Source organism: Ruditapes philippinarum, unplaced genomic scaffold (assembly GCF_026571515.1).
Source record: "Ruditapes philippinarum isolate M1 unplaced genomic scaffold, ASM2657151v2 ctg3982_1_1_1_1, whole genome shotgun sequence".
NCBI classification, from domain to species: domain Eukaryota; kingdom Metazoa; phylum Mollusca; class Bivalvia; order Venerida; family Veneridae; genus Ruditapes; species Ruditapes philippinarum.
In genome coordinates this window covers 1-19,260 of record NW_026861093.1, presented here as the reverse complement: position 1 = coordinate 19,260, position 19,260 = coordinate 1, and the positions used below count along the sequence as shown (strand labels likewise).

Sequence of the window (19,260 nt, the reverse complement as noted above, 5' to 3'; positions counted from 1 at the left end):
TTTACTCTGACAAATCAAATGGAGAACTCTGTGATGGATTCTTTAGCACTGCACTTCAGGTCAATGAAAAAAAGCTAAACATAACCAAATTTGGATTCAATCAAATTTATATAGTGACCAAGTTATGCTCTGGGCAAGCCCTATTAAGTAAGAAAGTTAACAAGGGTAATAATTCAAAAATAATGAAGTGCATAGTACAAGTTCTTTGTGCACTGCACTTCTACTCAAATGAGATCTATATCATCCTTTTGAAACTTTAAAGTGTAGCATGAATTGGCCCCTGGACAAAAAATAAAGTTTTATAATAAACAAAGGGCAATAACTAAAAAAATAAGAAGTGCAGAGTGCCGCATCTTGTGCACTGCACGCACTTCTTCTCAATGAGATCTAACATCCTATGAAGTTTCAAGTCCATAACTTTTATGGTTTAAGTGAAATGGCTGGGACAAAAATAAATTTAGAAAATTAACAAAGGGCAATAATAGGTCATTTTTATTATCATGAGGTTGATAGGTTAAATATTCAGATGGTAGATTTCTGTTACCTACATTTTTCGACGGATGGTTCAATGGTGCCATTGTTATTCAAACAGTAAGCAAACATTTGTGATTTGGACAGACAATTAATAGAATCACACGCATATTTTGATTAAGAAACTATATCATCTGATTATTAAAGTGACATTATGCTCATTTTTTTCATCTTCAAGTTGAGCTGAATTAACTATATATATCAAAACATTGACTGTTATAATGATGATTGACCAAAAAAAAGTTTAGAATAAAATGTAAATCTGCCTAAAATACAAAAAGACACCCCACTCTTTTTTTTGAAAATTTAACGTTACAGGTGATTTCCGACGGATATTTACAGAAATTCCCTTTTGCCATGCCAATTATTTATCTTACATGCCAAATAGATTATAAATTGAATGGAATAATGGCAAAATGTAAACTTATTTTGACTTTCATCAGATTTAATATGTACTCATTGGGATGAGAAAATAATCTTCATTTAAACTTTATTTAAGACATTGAATACCGCCTTTTGCAATTAAATTTAATTCCCCTTTGAAGATTTGCTTGCCAACTCATTTTTCAAGCGCATTGATTAAAAAGCTTTTTGCCAATACTTTTTTTATTCTAAAATAAAATGTAAAGGATAGTTCTTAGTCTAAACTTAGCTAAAGAGACTTTTGCGCACTGACTTTATGGTACTACTGAAGCCCATCAGCCAGAACTGTGACATGCTGTAATTTAATAAAATTTCGTTATCTGGACAAAAGCTATTCTATATATTTGCACACTTCAGTTTTTTTTTTACAAAGAAGGTTAGATTGACGAAATCATGCTCAAAATTAATCAGTGAGTTAGAATTTCATAATATTTGCCGACATTGCTGCCCTAATGATCACGTGACTTGCGAGAATTTAGGTTTTAATACCTTTGCATGACATTTGGTGACCCGTGATCCAAATGCTATTTTTAATTGAAAACATGACTTTGCAATTATGTATAACGGTGTATTTATTCAATAACAGACATCACCCTACACACAAAAAAAACAACAACAAAAATATGCTGAATTCATATTTTTGTGAGTAATGATTAATAATTTTTTATTTTTATTTTTTGTATTTATCTAAAATAGTAAAGTTCTTAAAATAGTGTTATGGTCCGATGCCCGCGAGATTTCATTTGAAAGCAGACTCCATATTTGTAGACAATATTAACATATTTCGTAGCAATTAGTTAAGGTACACGATGTCATTAAAGTTTCATTTTTGAAATCAAAATTTATTTGATTTCCAAATGGTAATTTTTATTTGACCAATTTTGATTAAATAAGTGTGATTTGGAATAGCTTTTTATGTACGGGCACACGAACTGCCAAAATTTTGATAGCCTTTGTAAATGGGGTTGATCAATAACTTCACTGTCACACAACGTCAAAATAAAAACAAAGCGACATATAAATTATATTATAATACTGCACGTTTGTAAAGTCGCTTTTCATTGGATAATCGTGACGTTTATATAGTTTTATATACACGGCTGTTGTCGATTCATGAAGAAATCTTACTTTTTTCTCTAAAAAAGATGTTTGCTGTATAAAGATTGTTGACAGGTTATATGGCCGTATATAAACGACTGTTTGCAATATAACCCTCACCTAGCGGCTCGGGATATATTTTACAAACAGCCGTTTATATAGGGTCATACAACCTGTCAACAATCTTTATAACTAATTATATAAAGGATAGTTCTTGTTAGATAATTCTAAAATATAATGTACAGGATAGTTAATTAACTTTCTTGTTAAAATACTCAGATATTTAAGTTATGTTTTGCAATACTTCCCCCCACAAAACATTTTACATAAGCTTCAAGATCACTATTACATTTTCTAGTGAATAGTTAATTTTTACGTGAGAACTTACTTTGTATATTTTTGTTTTACATTTTTTGTCAACACGAGCACAATATCAGAACTTATTATCAGATACCCTAAGTTTACGATGTTCAATAATTGCTAATATATTACATGATTAATGATGTTTTTTTTGATAAAATAAATATTTTTTTAAATACATTTTTGCATATTATTTCAAGTATTTGAGCCGCGGTCAACGACAAAACCAACATAATGTGTTTGCGACCAGCATGGATCCAGAAGCAGCCTGCGCGTCCGCGCAGTCTGATCAGGATCCATGCTGTTCGCTTACAGACCCTATAACAAGTAAAGAAACTGATAGCGAACAGCATGGATCCTGACCCAGACTGCGCGGATTGGATCCATGCTGGTCGCAAACCCATTATGTTGGTTTTGTCGTGACGCGAAAATACTTGCTCGTCGACTGCTGAGATGTTCGTGTTAGAAACTGAGTTAACTTACTGAAAACACGATATGTTTTGTTTAAACTATACATACATCTTAAAATGTTCAATTTTCCAGATTAATAACCTACACGAAATTAATTACGTGCTTGCTCACATTTCTTTACGATTTTGCATGGAAAACTAAGAACTAACATATGCAAGTTAATCAGTATTACTTCGGCCGAGTATTTTTTTTTTAAAGATACTTTTTTGTTTCTTTTTGGGCATTTTCCTTTTAATTTTCTTTTAAAAAATAATAATGAAAAGATAAAAAAAAAGAAAAAAAGAAGAAAACTTTATTTAATTTTAAAAAATTTTATATTTTTTCTTTTAAAACAAAAAAACTAATAAAAAAGTACAAAAATTTAAACAGAAACTTTAACAAAAATAATAAATGTTTTTTTAAATAAATAGGGGAATAAAAATAATTAAAGAACAGAAAATTTAAAACAAATTTGAAATTAAAAAGTGATTCTAAAATAAAATATTATAATAAGAGAAATTAAAATTAGTTTTTCCCAATTTCCCGTAATTTTTCCTAATTGTTTTTCAAAAAATAAACAATCACAAAAAAAGAAAAAAAATCTTCCCTTATTTTTTTCTCCGGAAGAACACAAGGGTTTTGAAAAACCAGAAAATTTAAACCCTGCCCTGTTTTAATATCTGAAGTATTGGACAAAAAGGGACAGGGTTTGATAAAATATTACTGGATTTGAAAATTAATCGATAAAATAATAATATAAAATAAAAAGGGTTTGCAAGCTCTGTGGTTTTTTTCCTGATCTTTGAAATTAAATAATATGACTATCGCTTTGTTTTTTTCCCTGTATAATTTTTTTTTTATATACTATTTCATTTACGCGGAAATTGCGTTTAGTTTTTTTTATAACGTTTGAGTTTTGATAAATATAAAATTTTTTGCTAAAAGATTTGCATAAAAAAAATTTTTTTTCATTTTTTTTATGAAAACCCACACCTATCCTTTTTGCATTTTGTGGTATTTCCTTAAAAGCATTAAAAAAATTTTGCCTCGACTAGGTTTTTGAACATTATGTCTCACCCCCAAAGGGAGCGGCTACCTCTGACCAGGTGAAGTAAAAACATAGGGTATTTTGGATAAAACAAAAAAATTTTGGAAATTTCAAAATTTTGAAAAATTTTCCCCATTTGTTTTGTAATCCTTTTTTAAATTTTAAGAATGAAGGGGATCGGGTGGATTTGCCCCCTGATATAAAGGCTTGAAAACCTTCAAAACCCCTAAAAACTGCAAGTTTCCCCATTATTCAGAATTTTAAGGTTTTGGGTGATGAAAAACAAAGTTTTTTTTAAATTTTCAATAGTGTCTTTTCCCTTTTTTTAAGTCTCAAAGGGGTGGGTCTAAAAAAAAGGGGAAACAAATTGAAAGGGCAAGTATTTGGGGAAACCACAAATGTTTTTTAAAAAAAATTTGCAAACATACTTATTTAAAAAAAACTTTGACGGTCCCCTAGCAAACGAAAAATTCTTACAATGTAAAAACGGCAGCTTTACGGCAACCAAAATACATTTATTTAAAAGCATTTACTGATGAAGATGTAAATTGTTTTAAAAACTATTTTTTCTTCTAAAATTTTGATGATTTTCGACATTGTATACGTTTTCATTAGCTGCATATTTAGGAATACCGTACATTTGGGAAATAGGCCTAATGCAACTTTACTATAATAAATGCTACTTCCAACTAACTTGTTAAAGTCATTTAAACGGAATTTGAATTGTTTGATTAAATGCAAAGAAATGATATTTACTACACTATAATACATCCCCATCATGTTCAATTTATGGTCCAATATAGGACCAAAACTTATCAAGTAAATGACTGATACAACAGAATGCTCTTCGAAACATCTCCTATTTTCAGAAATACATTTACAATATAAATAATAAGTTATAAAGTCACAATTTTTGTAAAATTTGAATGGTAAAATTCATAGAACATGTTTTTATCGGCATGACTGCTACTTAAGAATTTAAAGTTACCTTAACTATTTCAAGGTTGCAAATCGAAAATAAATCAGTACTCAGTATTTAAGCAGAATTCAAATTGCACCTTCAGAACTTTGAAACCCAAAGTGCGTTGATATACAGTATTTTAACGCACTTTGGGGTTCATTTCTCGATTTTGACCTCAACGTGCGTTTCACCCCAAAGTGCCCGTACTTTGGGGTCGGACCCCAAAGTGCGTTTGATCCCAAAGTGCGGTGTTACACGTCATCATTTTATTTTTTGATGTCGTGTTAGAATCGAAATAATATATCAAAATCGGTACGCCCTCGTGATATAATTCCTCGCATCTGAACTCCATACAGTGATTTTATTGAGCGATAAATTCACTGTTTGGGATATATATTATTTCTTAAATAACACACACATTAATGCATTTACTTTAAAATGTTACTTTGCATTGTCATTTCATATCACCAAGCTTAGTCATAACATCCAGATGTTTATGAGTGGCTATTGCGCAGAAAGTTTGTACTCTTGAGATTGTTTTATTCAACCATTAATCAGGAAAATCGTTGAAACTGTCAAGTTATCACTTCTTTTTTATATGAAAAACAATGTAAATGTTTGCAACAAGGAAAAAACGTTGAAACTGTCAATCTATCACTCCTTTTTATGTGAAAAACAATGTAGATATTTGCAACAGCTTTGAATCAAGATGATAACAATATGTATAATCATTATAAAAAATGAATGTTCATTATGCTGCGCTTATATTTTATACTTTTTATTTGTACATTATGTTTGATTTATGTTTGTGAAATTGCAACCGTATAGAATTTTTTTACAATACAGAATAACTTATATCTAACATAACATTTATATCTAACATAACATAACATAACATTTTTATTCAACATAAATTGTATACATACAATTTATAGTCATACAGATGGCTATGTGGTGTAAAGTGTTACAGTTAGCCGAGAAGTATTGTTGGCGAGTATTAACAATTCTAACAAAGTTTGTATAAAAATACTTATAAGAAACAAATGTACTTAAACAAGGTATAAAAAAATATTTGTTAACGTTGCCGAGAAGTATTGTTATCAAGTTTAAACAAAGGTTAAGAGTTTGCATAAAAATACTTATATATGTAAGAAACAAAGTAGAAAAATATTTGTTAACGTTGCATTATAGATATCACACGGCAATTATAATATTTCTAAGATGACATAATCGTGATATATGAATTTAGCATTTGTTGTCGTAGTTATCTCCCTTTTACCAGTAATCTATAGGGAAATTTTTTTAATTGGATATTAAAAGGTTAAAATCTAAAGTTATATTCTTTCTTTAAATGCTTAGTACAGATAACTTGTCAGATAATTATTTTAGTTTTAGTTTTAGTTTTGTTAACTTTCAGATTCCATGTTTGGCAGTATGAATTCAAATCATTTAACATTGACTGTAACGCATCGGTGTATTGGCAAAAAGAGCTGTATCATCAGCAAAAAGTAGCATAAATAATTATAAGTAATGTTCGGTAAAAATCCATCAATATTACAATTAATGTTACGAATTATGTCATTTACGAGAAATAACAATAAAAGACTTGAACTGGGGTCACCTTGTTTTGCGCCTATGTTTGAGATGAAGTTTGATGATATCTCTTTATTATACCTTACCGCTGATTTTACGCTGCTGTACATGCTTTCGATTGATTTTTACAAATTTTGAGCTAACATTTTTCTTGAATTGTCGAAAACTTGTAAGAAATACATATTAAGCAGTTATTAAAAATCAGCATATCTGAACTTCCTTTTGGTCCTGAGTACATATCTATGATACAATTTAACATTTTGTACTTCAACCATATTAACAATAATGTATTTGCAAGTCTGAATTAAATAATTATTTCGTAGGCAAACCTTGAAGTAACTCCTTAAAAAAATAAGATAATTTTCAGTGAGTCATTTTAATCAAAGCGCTGAAAGCACTGATGGGGCGCAAGTTGTTGCAAGATAAAGAGTTGTAGAGCAATCTATTTCAGGTGTTCCAAACTATATCATTCCTACTTTCAAAGCAGAATAAGTCCCTTTTTGTATACAATATGAAAGTAATGCCTCAAAATTCTTGTCAAACTTGAAAGTCATGACTGAGAACATAGTTACAAACCCAGCCAAAATTCATAGTTGAGATGATATATATTTAGAATAAACATTTCAAAATGCTGAAATATATAACGCACAATCAGTGTCCTTACTAGATCTATATTTATTGCAAGAAATGATTATGTAAATATAAAAGTTTAACTGTCAACAAAATAATTCTAAAATAAAACCATGTAAACAAACCTTTTCTGTGGAAACCTTTCAAGCATAATACACAATAAATGATTTAAGAAGACAATACTTGGGAAATATCCCATGGCCAAATGTTCATAAATTCAAACAGCTTATGTCAACAAAAAATAAATTTAAACTTTTTAAAATAGCGAAATTTATAGATGAGTCAATGAAATGCCGAAACAATTATTTAGAATTTCTCACGGCTTCTTAACGAATTCGAAATCATTGTCTCTTAAGTATAAAATTGATTGATTATTGACTTGTATTTTTTCTGTACATTTGTTTGACTATATCAGTGTAAAATGTAAACATGTTTATAGTTATATTGCTGTTAAATGTCTTTGCCATATAGTGTATGTGTGTAAATGGCCAAAGACAATCTTCATTGTCGATTTGCCAATAAACTTGAAACTTGTTTATGTATATACATGTAGTAGGGTAAAAACTTAGATAAAATTCTCTAAATCTACAAAAGCTTAAAGGTCAATAAAAAGTATGCTAAACAAAAAACATTTTTCTTATCACCTCAAAATTGTTCAAGTATGTAAAACTGAGTAGATTGAAATCATATTATGATTATAATATTTCTATACGACCACTTAATCAATGCCATTGTCGTGCCTGTTTTTAAACCGAACGGACGTTTTCCGATTCCCCCCGAATGCGTCGTACTCTTTCGGGGTTTTCCGGATTGATTTCATAACGAGGCTGTATACATGTAGAACCGCCATAACAAAAACAAAGCGACGTGACATTTATCAAGAATATTATTACCGTTCTGTCATAGTTGAAAGGAACCTATGTCTTCGGTAAGTGTTAGTATTTGAAGAAGAATATTTGATTTAGATTTTAATAGGTTACGATAAACAAATTATCATGTATTTGCACGACAAAATGAATGCGTATCATGACAGCCGAGTTGAAGTTTGTGTATTCAGTATTTGTTTTTTCTGCATTACATCCTTTTACTGTATTCTTTTGCGTGTCCATTTTAAAAAATGAATAATTATATTATCTAAGTTACTCGTTAATATTGTACTTGTTTACATGCTTGTGCCTAGTCGGGCCTCGGAAAGTCTTATTTTCACGTACGTGTATATATAAATTATTTAGAATATCAGCTAGATATTCATATAGCTACTAGATCTACTAAACTCATTTCATGAAAATTGTGCATTTGCAGGAAATGGAATTTATTTTCACAAAGTCAGTTATATTCATGTAGCTTCTACATTTTTTTCAAGCAAATTGTGCATTTGAAAGAAATAACATTCATTTTCAAATAAATGTTTTGTCAATCCACTCAAATCAAGTTCACTGGGTGCTGTTTTTTAAAAAAAGATACTCCATTAAATACATCATTAGTAAGTGATGAAATCTTCGCCAGGGCTTCCATTAATGGAAGTTTGGGAGTCAGTTACTCCTTGATTTTGGCTTGTGACTTCCAAAATGTATAACTTTTCCTTCTTTACCTATAAAATGTGACATCCAATATCAGAGTTTGTGCAGTGTCTGACTTTCAAACTTTGGAACTTAGTGGAAGCCCTGCTTTAGGTCGCTTGCAGGTGTATCTATCTCAACATTAGGAAACCTATCGCCCTTTACAGGGAGATAATGTTTGACATTATTGGAGGATAGAGATACTGTAGGCATGCCACTATTTGTCCAGTATTGTTGGCAGTATTTCGGACACCAACATATCTGAGGCAATATTGTCGTTCTTAGCTAGACAGGTTTCGGCTCTTATAAAAGTTTTAATTACATAAACTAAGTGGCGCAAGAAATGGATCCATAAAAATGATTAGAGAACATAACTATATATGCAAATGAGGCAGCTGATCACTTTATATATATTCAACAAATAAAAACCTGCTGGAATGTTCTTACGAGTACTTACTACTTGTCGAATTGAAACTTAATTTAGGCATGGCATAACTGTTAATGAGCCAGACCTGCGACAGAAGATAACTTTGTATATCCCAGTTCAGACTAAATACTTACTATTGATTTTTTTCAGAATTTGTTGTTCCATTCGGGGGCAAGCCATTGTTGCCTTAGTAAAATAAGAAACTTTATGCAACTTGCTACTGGGTTGATTCTGCTTTTACTTATAATGAACACATACATGTAACTTAATTGTCGCAAACCTCAAATTGCAAAATAAGTTTTGTTTATTGCTTAGTTTCCATATTATCCAATGACTTCATAGCAGCCATTTACTGAAAGATCCTGTCACTCATTTTTATATGCTCGAAAAAATTTCGGGCATATTGTGTTATACCTACATGTGTCCGTCCGTTCGTCCGCAATTTGGTTTCCGGAGCATAACTTAAGTTCCATTTGGCCCACAATATTCAAACTTCAAAGGATGGTTGTCAATATTGGGTAGAAGACCCCTATTGATTTTGGGGTCACAAGGTTAAAGGTCAAGGTCACTATTACCTTAAAACTGAAAACAGTTTCCGGAGCATATCTTAAGTTCCATTTGGCCCATAATATTCAAACTTCATAGGATGATTGTCCATATAAGGTAGAAGACCCCTGTTGATTTTGGGGTCACAAGGTCAAAGGTCACTATTACTTTAAAACTGAAAATTAAAACGTTGTATAGAATCTCCATTGTTTCACCTATTGAAAATCGGATACAGTAGGGACAAACTCCAGTATACATTAAAGTGACATTATGCTCATATTTTTTTAGTTAAGATGAGCTGAATGGGCTTTTTATTTCAAATGATTGATTGTTAAAATGGTGTTTGACCAACAGTTTATATTGGAAAATGTTAAGGATAAAATTTTTTTAAAACTGCCTAAAATATAAAAAGGTTGCCCATTCTTTTTATAAACTGAACGTAACAGGTAAATTCTAATTTATCTTTACAGAAATTCTGTGTGGTTCCGGGGGTTATTTATTGTTTAGACGAAGTTAATTATCAAATTAAAAGGAAATATGGCTATATAAAAGCTTACTTGGACTCTCACCTGTACCCTTGAATGGGCATAATGTCACTTTAAGAACAAGCTACAGAAGAATGTACACAAAACTAAAACTTAAAAGTCTGAAATTAATTATACAATATAAGTAATTCCGATATGTAAACAATATGAGTTTTGTTACTGCAGCCTCATTTCGTTCTTTAGAAAATGTGACTATTTAAGTAGATGGCGGTCTGTTTCATAATATTATTATAAATCACGTTGAAAAGAATTTAATGGTATGTTTATATGCAAATAGTTTTACATACTAGTAAATTTCATTTAATGTCAAGTATTCTCTTGTTTATAACTATGATATAAATTTGTTGATTTTAACGCATTTGAACATGTTATATATATCAGAAAGGCACTTAATAAATTTGGTGTAATGATAGATTTTGCTTTTGTTTCCGACCGTGTTTTACCAGTTATAAGAAAAATATGTGTTTGTAAAACTTTGGGAGCGATTTTTGTTCCACTCACATAAAAAAGTATAAATTGTCGTCACGTAGTAATAAGCTATAACTGATATACAGGTAAGCATTCAAATAAAATCTCAAAGACATTGGTAATCATATCAACTGTTACAGTTTCATTATTTTCTAATCATCAATAGATATCAATAAATCATGTGGAATAACCCGCGGCTGAACGTATCCAAAATTCATATAAGCTTTCTGTTTTAAATAAGTCATTATAAAAGTGTAGTCTTAAAATGTAATTGGAGAATTGGAATTGGAGGAAAAACAACATTTCTCAAATTGTCCGGTAGCATGTAATGCACATGAACACTAGTGTGTTCCAAATTAAGATAAAGTTCAGGACGTATTTGAATTTGGAATCAGGATGAACATATGACTTTGAATTCTTTATTTTACAAACAATTTTAATGTTTTCTTTATTTGAATAAGCCAAATTTCACTTTCTTTTATAGATGACCAGAAGGTGTCAATATCATTAAATAATGCATGGAGGGAAACATATTAAGTTCTTCCTCAGTAAAGCAGGAAAGTCGCCACAAAGCCTTTTAAAGTGTTGATGTGACGTGAAAATAGGCTATATTTGATAAAATTTGACAGAAATTTTGTTTTGTTGTTGTTTTTTGCACAAATCGGATTATTGAATATCTTAGTCACAGAAGTTAAAAATAGAACTGACAATGCGTAATGTTTTCAAATATTCCAAGAAATAAATAAAAGATCTTGAGCTTTTATATGTATTGCTTTTTCAGATGGGACTAAACCAACATTGTTAATCACCTTCCGCGTAGCGGAAAGGGGATTATAGGAATGGCCTCTGTCTGTCAGTCCGTCCGTCCGTTACACTTTTGTGTCCGCTCCATAATTTTTTAACCCCTGAATTTTTTTTTAAATAACTTGGCACAAGTGATCACCATAATGAGAAAATATGCAGAGCGCAATAATTTGGTTGCTACCCCGAAGGTCAATGTCACACTTTAAGGTCAAATGTTAAAAGTCTTCATTTAATAATAAAAAGTTTACAGTTCATGTCCGCTCCATAACTTTTTTAGCGCTGAAAAGTTTTGAAATTACTTGACACAACGGATCACCATTTTGACACGATGTGCAGTGCGCATTAATTGGGTTGCTACCCAAAAGGTCAAGGTCACACTTCAAGGTCAAATGTTAAAATGTCTACATTTCGTGTCCGCTCCAACATTTTAACCGCTGAATTTAAAAAAAAAAATATCTTGGCACAATTGATTACCAGTATAAGAACATGTGCAGAACGCAAAAATTGGGTTTCTACATCAAAGGTCAAGGTCAAATGTATAAAAATCTACATTTCGTGTCCCCTCCATAACTTTTAAACATATAAAATTTTGTTTAAATAGCTTGGCACAATTGATCACCATTATGAGATGATGTGTAGATCGCAAAAATTGAATTGCTACCCCAAAGGTTAGGGTCACACTTACAGGTCATATGTTAGAAGTCTACATTTCATGTCTGTCTCTAACTTTTAAACCTCTGAAATGTTTTTAAGATAACTTGGCAGAAATGATCAACATTATGACGCTATTGGCAGAGCACAATAATCAAGTCACAACCCTGAAGGTCAGGGTCACATTCAACGGTCCAATGTAAAAACATCTTTTTTTCATGTCCGCTTTATAACTTATTGACAATTCAAGGGTTTTAAAAATACCTAGCACAAATGATCCCCACCACAACACAATCTACAGACCTCAACATCCAGGTTGCTGCAACCAAGGTCAAGGTTATATGTTCTCCGTAACTTTTTGACTTTATGGAAGATTTTAAATAACTTGGCACAAATAATCACCATCGTGAGACTATGTGCTTATGATATGCATGACACAACATCAAGGTCATGGTTGGTAAAAGGTCAAGAAGTACACATTCATGTTCCTTGCGAAGCCCTTGAGTAACAGTGTAAATATAGGAAAAACATGAAAATATTCTTCTCCATAACTGCAGGACTTAGTATAGAATACCATTAAATTTGCTTAAATCACGACCTTGTGGTCAAATTCATTTATGCCACGGGTCACTTCATTTTACATATAGGTAAAGCTAAAAAGAAAAACTTCTCCCACACCGATGCCTATAGCTAATTACTTCTGTTGTAGCCTTATATAGACCAGTACAAAATTTATTCAAATGAAAATTTAACCCACCCTTAGGGTCAACTTATTTCATATGGACCACATAGGAATTTTTTTTTAAATCATATTTTTTTTCCAAAACCAAATGCCCAGACCGTAGATTTAGGGTTAAAAGCATTGTCAAAAAGACCTTAATTTATTTTTCAAATCTTGACAATCTGGTCAAAGTTGACCTAACCCCAGGAGTCATTTTACTTTGTGTTATAAAGAAAAGGCTTTGAAAACTTTCTTCTCCATAAATAAAATGCTTTGATATTTAAGTGTGAAGCATTCATTCTATGACCATATCAATTTATGTCACAATATAATACACAACTACTAAGCTTGGTTAAGTCATGATCCGTTTGATTATAATTACCTTTCCCAAGGGTCAATTGATTCACATAGTCTAACTTATATATAAAATCCTTTATAAAAATCATCCCTTTAACCCCATTGTTTAGAGCATAATTATGAAACAATTTCTAGAAGACTTTTACCATGTTTCTTCAAATAATGATAGGGCCGGGCCTTGGTTATACGCCAATTTCAACACTTCTTTGTTGATAGCTTGAAGGTCGGTTAAACTATCTGACTTTTATGGATAAATAAACAGAAGAGTAATGACCAATTTCTACTAAGCTACGGTACTAACTTTTTTTGACAGACAAATGACCGTAAAACTCAATGTCCGAGATCAATTGTTGTCTGTGGAACAAGAGACGCCTGGACTTCACATCCGACACTCTCCGTAAAGTGCTAAGTTTGCAGGCATCAAATAATGATCATGAGTCTGGATTAAAACAAGAGCCGGTTGAACCGGGTGATGCTCCCCGACCAGGTTTTGGACACACGCCCGGTGACTAGATGCTCCGCCGAAATTTTTCGGGGAGCATAAATATGGCCCTGCCTAGGTGTAGATTTTTATATAAAAAAACTCTTTATGTCAGAAACCACAATGCAAGATCATTTGGTTGGAAGACTTGTCTCGTGTTCTTCTTTGAATGTTCAAATCATGGCCCCACTGGTATAAGGTGACATAGAATTTAAGACCTCGTGACCTACTTTCTTTTTTTTAAGCTAAAGAAATTTGATACAATATGACATGCCAGCTGACCTTAATCTGTACTAGTGACCTCTTTGTATTTTGATTGTAAAATTTCAGATGCAGAATTATACACTGAGATCAATTGACCTAGAATTTTATCGAATGTAATTCGAGTTTCATAATACAAGCTACAACCAAAAAGTTTGAACTCAACAATAAATTCGATTGTCATTAAAATTTGATATTGGTTGACCTAGAATTTGAACCAGTGACCTACATATTTCTCGTTTTAGCTACAAAGTCTTAAATGTTTACCCTATGTACAGTTTCAAACATTTGATAATGTTTATATACATTTCTACCTTAAGACTGCCTTTTACTTATTATTATCACCATTAATTATCCTTTCCAAACATAACAACATGCACATTTTACATGACCTTTTTCTATGTATAGCAGTTTGAAAAAATCAAATGCATGATGTAAATTCTTGAAATAAATTTATTCATCTAATTTCAAAATATCGGCTGTTATCTGTGTTGATAATTTGCTAGAATTAAATGTGACTTCTTTTAATGTTACATTTTTCCCCATTTTGTTACCATGGCATTGTGTACAGATTATTCATCTTTAAGTTTGTGTCATTCTTATCAACATGCTTAAAATGCTAAAAGTTGAAAGTGTCATACGTTTCAGGTGTGCCTTTCATTTTATTACTCCGTTGCCATGGCAACATAACATGTTGAATATTGATAAAAAAAAATATCAGTCTAAGTTTCTTAATTACTTATAACTTTAGGTACATGCCAAAGTGCAATACATGTTGACTATTCATAGTTTTAATTATCATAACAAACCAGTTAACAAAATACTGAGACTTAATTTTCGTTATCCCACCCACTTTAAGAATATCAGAATCTAAATTCTTTTACAATAAGGATAAAAAAATAAGGGTGGTATTAGTATGATATTATTCATTTACACCCCTATGCCTTAGCTGGTAGGAAAAAATGTCAGCCCCATATCAATTTTTGATAATTTTTTCATGCATTTTTTAGCAAATTTATCTATGAAATTCAGAGAATATGAAAAAAATAATGGAAATACCTCCATTTTCATATTGATCCAATAGGATGTGAAGTTCTTACATCATTTTAGCTCGACTATTCGATAAGAATAAGTAGAGCTATTGTAGTCACCCGAGCGTCGGCGTCCGCGTCGGCGTCCGCGTCGGCGTAACCACTTATGTTAAAGTTTTTGTAATAGTTTAAATATTTTCAAAGTCCATTGACATGTGGCTTTGAAACTTTGCACACTTGTTCACCATCATTACCCCAACCCGTTAGCAGGAGGAGGTAACTGTATCAATCATTTTGACAGAATTATGCCACTTTTTTCGACTTAAAATTTATGTTAAAGTTTTTGTAATACCTCAAATATTTTCAAAGTCCATTGACATATGGCTTGAAACTTTGCACACTTGTTCACCATCATTACCCCAACCTGTAAACAGGAGGAGGTAACTGTATCAAGCATTTTGACAGAATTATGCCCCTTTTTAGACTTAGAATTTACGTTAAAGTTTTTGTAATACCTCAAATATTTTCAAAGTCAATTGACATATGGCTTTGAAACTTTGCACACTTGTTCACCATCATTACCCCAACCTGTAAACAGGAGGAGGTAACTGTATCAAGCATTTTTTTTTACAATCAAGCACTAAGAATAGTCGAGCGTTGCTGTCCTACCGACAGCTCTTGTTACTTAAATAAATACAAAAAGACTAATTTTATCAGATAAAATGCGTATTAGCCATTTTTCAATAATTTGGCGGCCATCTTGGCGGCCATCTTGGATTTAATGAAACGTACCATTATTTGACATGTCTACCCAAATTTTTTTGCAAACTTCAAACATTTAGCTTTACATTGGTATAACATTCATCCATGGACCTTTTTTGCACACAAAAGGTCCCCAGGGACTGTACTACTTCGTGTTTTCGTATAAGAATCTTACACCGGCTGCCGGTACAGACCGGAATATCTAGCTCGAGGGTAACTGTTTACGGCGGTAACGAGGCTCTGCCGAGTTTCCGCAAAAACGGGTTTACCCGAGAGTTTAAGATATTTCCCGTCGTACCAAAAGCCGGTGTTTAAATTTTTTTCTTGCATTTTTAAATGTAAATTTTTTTTTCGGAACAAAAATTATAAAAAATTTGAAAATTTCATAACGCATTTTTTTTTAAAAGTAGCTTTAGGGAATTTTAAATTTCTTTAAATAAGGGAAAAAATGCGTCATTCCAAAAAGGGCGTTTTAATTCAAAAAAAGGGGGCGCGTAAATTTAAACGCCCTTTTAAAAGCACGCGACCTTGCCCTTACATGGGGGGTGTAAGACAGAGTTTTTTTTGCACCGGTTTTAAAACAGTAGGAATAACCCTGTTGGGGATGCAAGAATCTTCGCTCCTTGGTTTTCGACGTTTTGCGTTTCAAATTTCTTCTTTTGTAGGCGATGGCACTAACGGAACACCGTACATTTCTTAAATGTGACTTAATTATGTTTTTTGTCATTAAAAACCAGCAATAATAAAAATACATTTTTTTTAAATTCAGAAATCGTTACTTTACTTGAAAAGTGTGATCAGGAGATATTTGATGGCTACAAAGATTACAAAGTAAATAGTATATTTTAATTATTTTATAAATTTATGGAATCATTTTTAGGCCAAAAATATATCTACCAAGTATGAGATAAAAAGTGACGTTCTTTGTTACGGAGTTTCGCGAACTTCAGTTTTACTGCTTGTTTCCAGTTTTAATTTCCACCTTTTAAAGAGATTTTGATATCTAAATAAAAATATCTGTTGTTTTTTTCAACCCTTAATCTGTATAGAATCAAAACTGGTTGTGTAGTCAGGCTCTAGACTGTTGGTCGCCCGGTTTCTGAATTTTTATACTGAATTCACTTTAAGACCGAATGGAATATTCCAAATTTAAAACTGGACAAACCCATTACACAAATCCAGCAGATTTTAGGGTTAAAGTCTTCATTTTGGTGGTATTGTCTACGTTGAAAATAAGATTTCGTTGAAAAATTTATTCATATATTGATCATATTTATTTCAACTTTATACAGCCGGTCTTTTATAGTGGCATCTTTTAATACGGAATCAAGCTTTTGTTTAATTATCATGTATGTCAAGTACCTCGGCGACAATTTTAAATTTATTTACAGTCATTGAATTGGTTTCTTCTTAAGTTTCTTTTTCGAATGACCAGATTGTAATTCTACAAAAAAAAACATTATCTCTTAATTACAGTGAATTGTATGGAAGTTAGTTAAGAATTACGACCAAACCTAGTTTATTACACATTTGAGCCGCGTCATGACAAAACCAACATATTGCGTTTGCGACCAGCGTGGATCCAGACCAGCCTGCGCATCCGCGCAGTCTGATCAGGATCCATGCTGTTCGCTGTCAGTTTCTCTACTTGTTACATAGTTGGTAAGCGAACAGCATGGATCCTGATCTGAGGCTGGTCTGGATCCATGCTGGTCGCAAACCCATTATGTTGGTGTTGTCGTGACGCGGCTCATTTATATTTTACAGTCGATATTCAGCGAAGAGATGATAAAGACAATTGATGATGTTTCAGAACATGTCATCGAATGTTGCAGGTAATTTATTATTGTATTAGTTTTTATTATTAAAATTACATAATATGGACTTTCCCCAGCTTAATTGGAAATGTCAATTATCAGTTTAATTTGTTGTCGCAACATATTTAGGTCTCCTTCATTTCCACGAGTCCTTGACCTTTTCATATTTGCCTCATATCCTTTCTGCCTGCGAGCAGACTGAAAACTTTTTTATGACTGAAATACTTTTCCATCTCGCGTACATTTACCTATTGATAATTTTTATTTGAATTTATAAAACGCATTTTGAGAAAATGTCGATTAAAGCATGAAAAGAGCAAAAATAAAATGTTTTAATTTTGATTTGATTTTTCTTTTTTCATGCAAAGTTTAAGAAAATTCTCTGCAAAAAATCCTCTTCTTTGCAGAAACGTTTATAATCATTATTAATCATATTCATTTGGGGGAATGTTTTAAAAAAACCCCAATGTTGTTTTAACTTTTTTTTAAATATGGGTTTAAAGATATGGTCAGGTAATCTGACGATCGCCCCCCCCACCCCCAAAAAAACAACAACAAAAACACAAAACAAAACACAATACACACGGAAAAGCTCTGATTTAAGTTTTTACGTGTATTTTACTTCTATTTGTCAACAGGAGGACGGAGGTGGGTTAGTGGTGTTTAGTGGATGTGGGAAACATCCGGCGACTAGGATTTAATGGTTGCCGTAAGTTTATACAGTACAACCCATGCAGGGCAAACCCGCTTGCAGACAAACATTTGTTGTTGTTTAGTGGTTTTGCTCTATAGATGTTGATTTTATTGTGATGTTTTACTTTTAGAAGCTATTGGGCAGTTGTTGTAAAGAGAAAAACTGCTTTATAGAGGGTTGCTCTGCAGAGGTTACATTACCTTCCTTGAAAATCAAAGCAGCCGACCAGACAATTACTTATTACTTTATTAATTCAAAATATTGTTTTTTGAAAAAAATCTAGTAATTATGGGCCTTGTACATCTTGTTCACTGGGTTTTTAAATCATATTTTGATAATTCAAAAATAAATTTTAAAAAATGATAGCTTATCACTTATTAATAATAATATGATAAAGTATTCGGTTAATTAAATACCAAAAAAGTCTCCAACAGTATGAGCCCTGTCCCGAGGGCAGAAAAGTGCAAAGCTGGGCTGGATCTATACCCGTGGCAAAGGCTAGTTAGCAGTTTGGGTCCGTCCTATTTAAAGTCTTAAAAATGCTATTTCGTTTTAACCACAGAGGGAACGTTTCAATGAACTTCAACGTGAGGCTGGGAAACGTCCCCGGGAAATATTTCCGGTACCTGAAGGGTGGTGGGGTGACAAGTAATTATTTTTAAAGGGACTAATGCCCCAGAATCCATATTAATAAACATAAATCTATGTGTCATAAAGGTAGCATCATGTAAAAAAAAAATATATTTTTTTTTTAAAATTTTTATTTACCCCGGGGAATTAAAAATTTTTTTTTTCATTTCTAGTATGGGTTTTAACAATTTTAAACAGAACTAAAAGTGCAAAAGAAAATGCCCTTTTATATCCAAAAGGAAAAAAGTGTTTAGAACAATTTCCAACAGAACCAAAAAATGCAAAAAAATTTGTTTTAAAGTATATTAGCAAACGGTATGTGTTTTGGGAAACAGTAAAAGGAAAACCCCTTCAAATCAAATTTTTGGGGACATAATGGGGCCTGTAATTAGTTCTTTTTTAATTTTTTATT

General features: G+C 31.8%; 1 long non-coding RNA gene across 1 annotated transcript in view; it reads left to right on the top strand.

Moving 5' to 3' along the window:
* LOC132714508 (uncharacterized) overlaps positions 1-17,535 on the top strand; it is a 37,149-nt gene extending 19,614 nt beyond the window's left edge. The window contains exons 2-3 of the long non-coding RNA XR_009623563.1: positions 16,477-16,538; positions 17,475-17,535. This is a non-coding gene — a long non-coding RNA (uncharacterized LOC132714508). The remainder of the gene's footprint in view (positions 1-16,476; positions 16,539-17,474) is intronic.
* Positions 17,536-19,260: the final 1,725 nt, after the last annotated feature.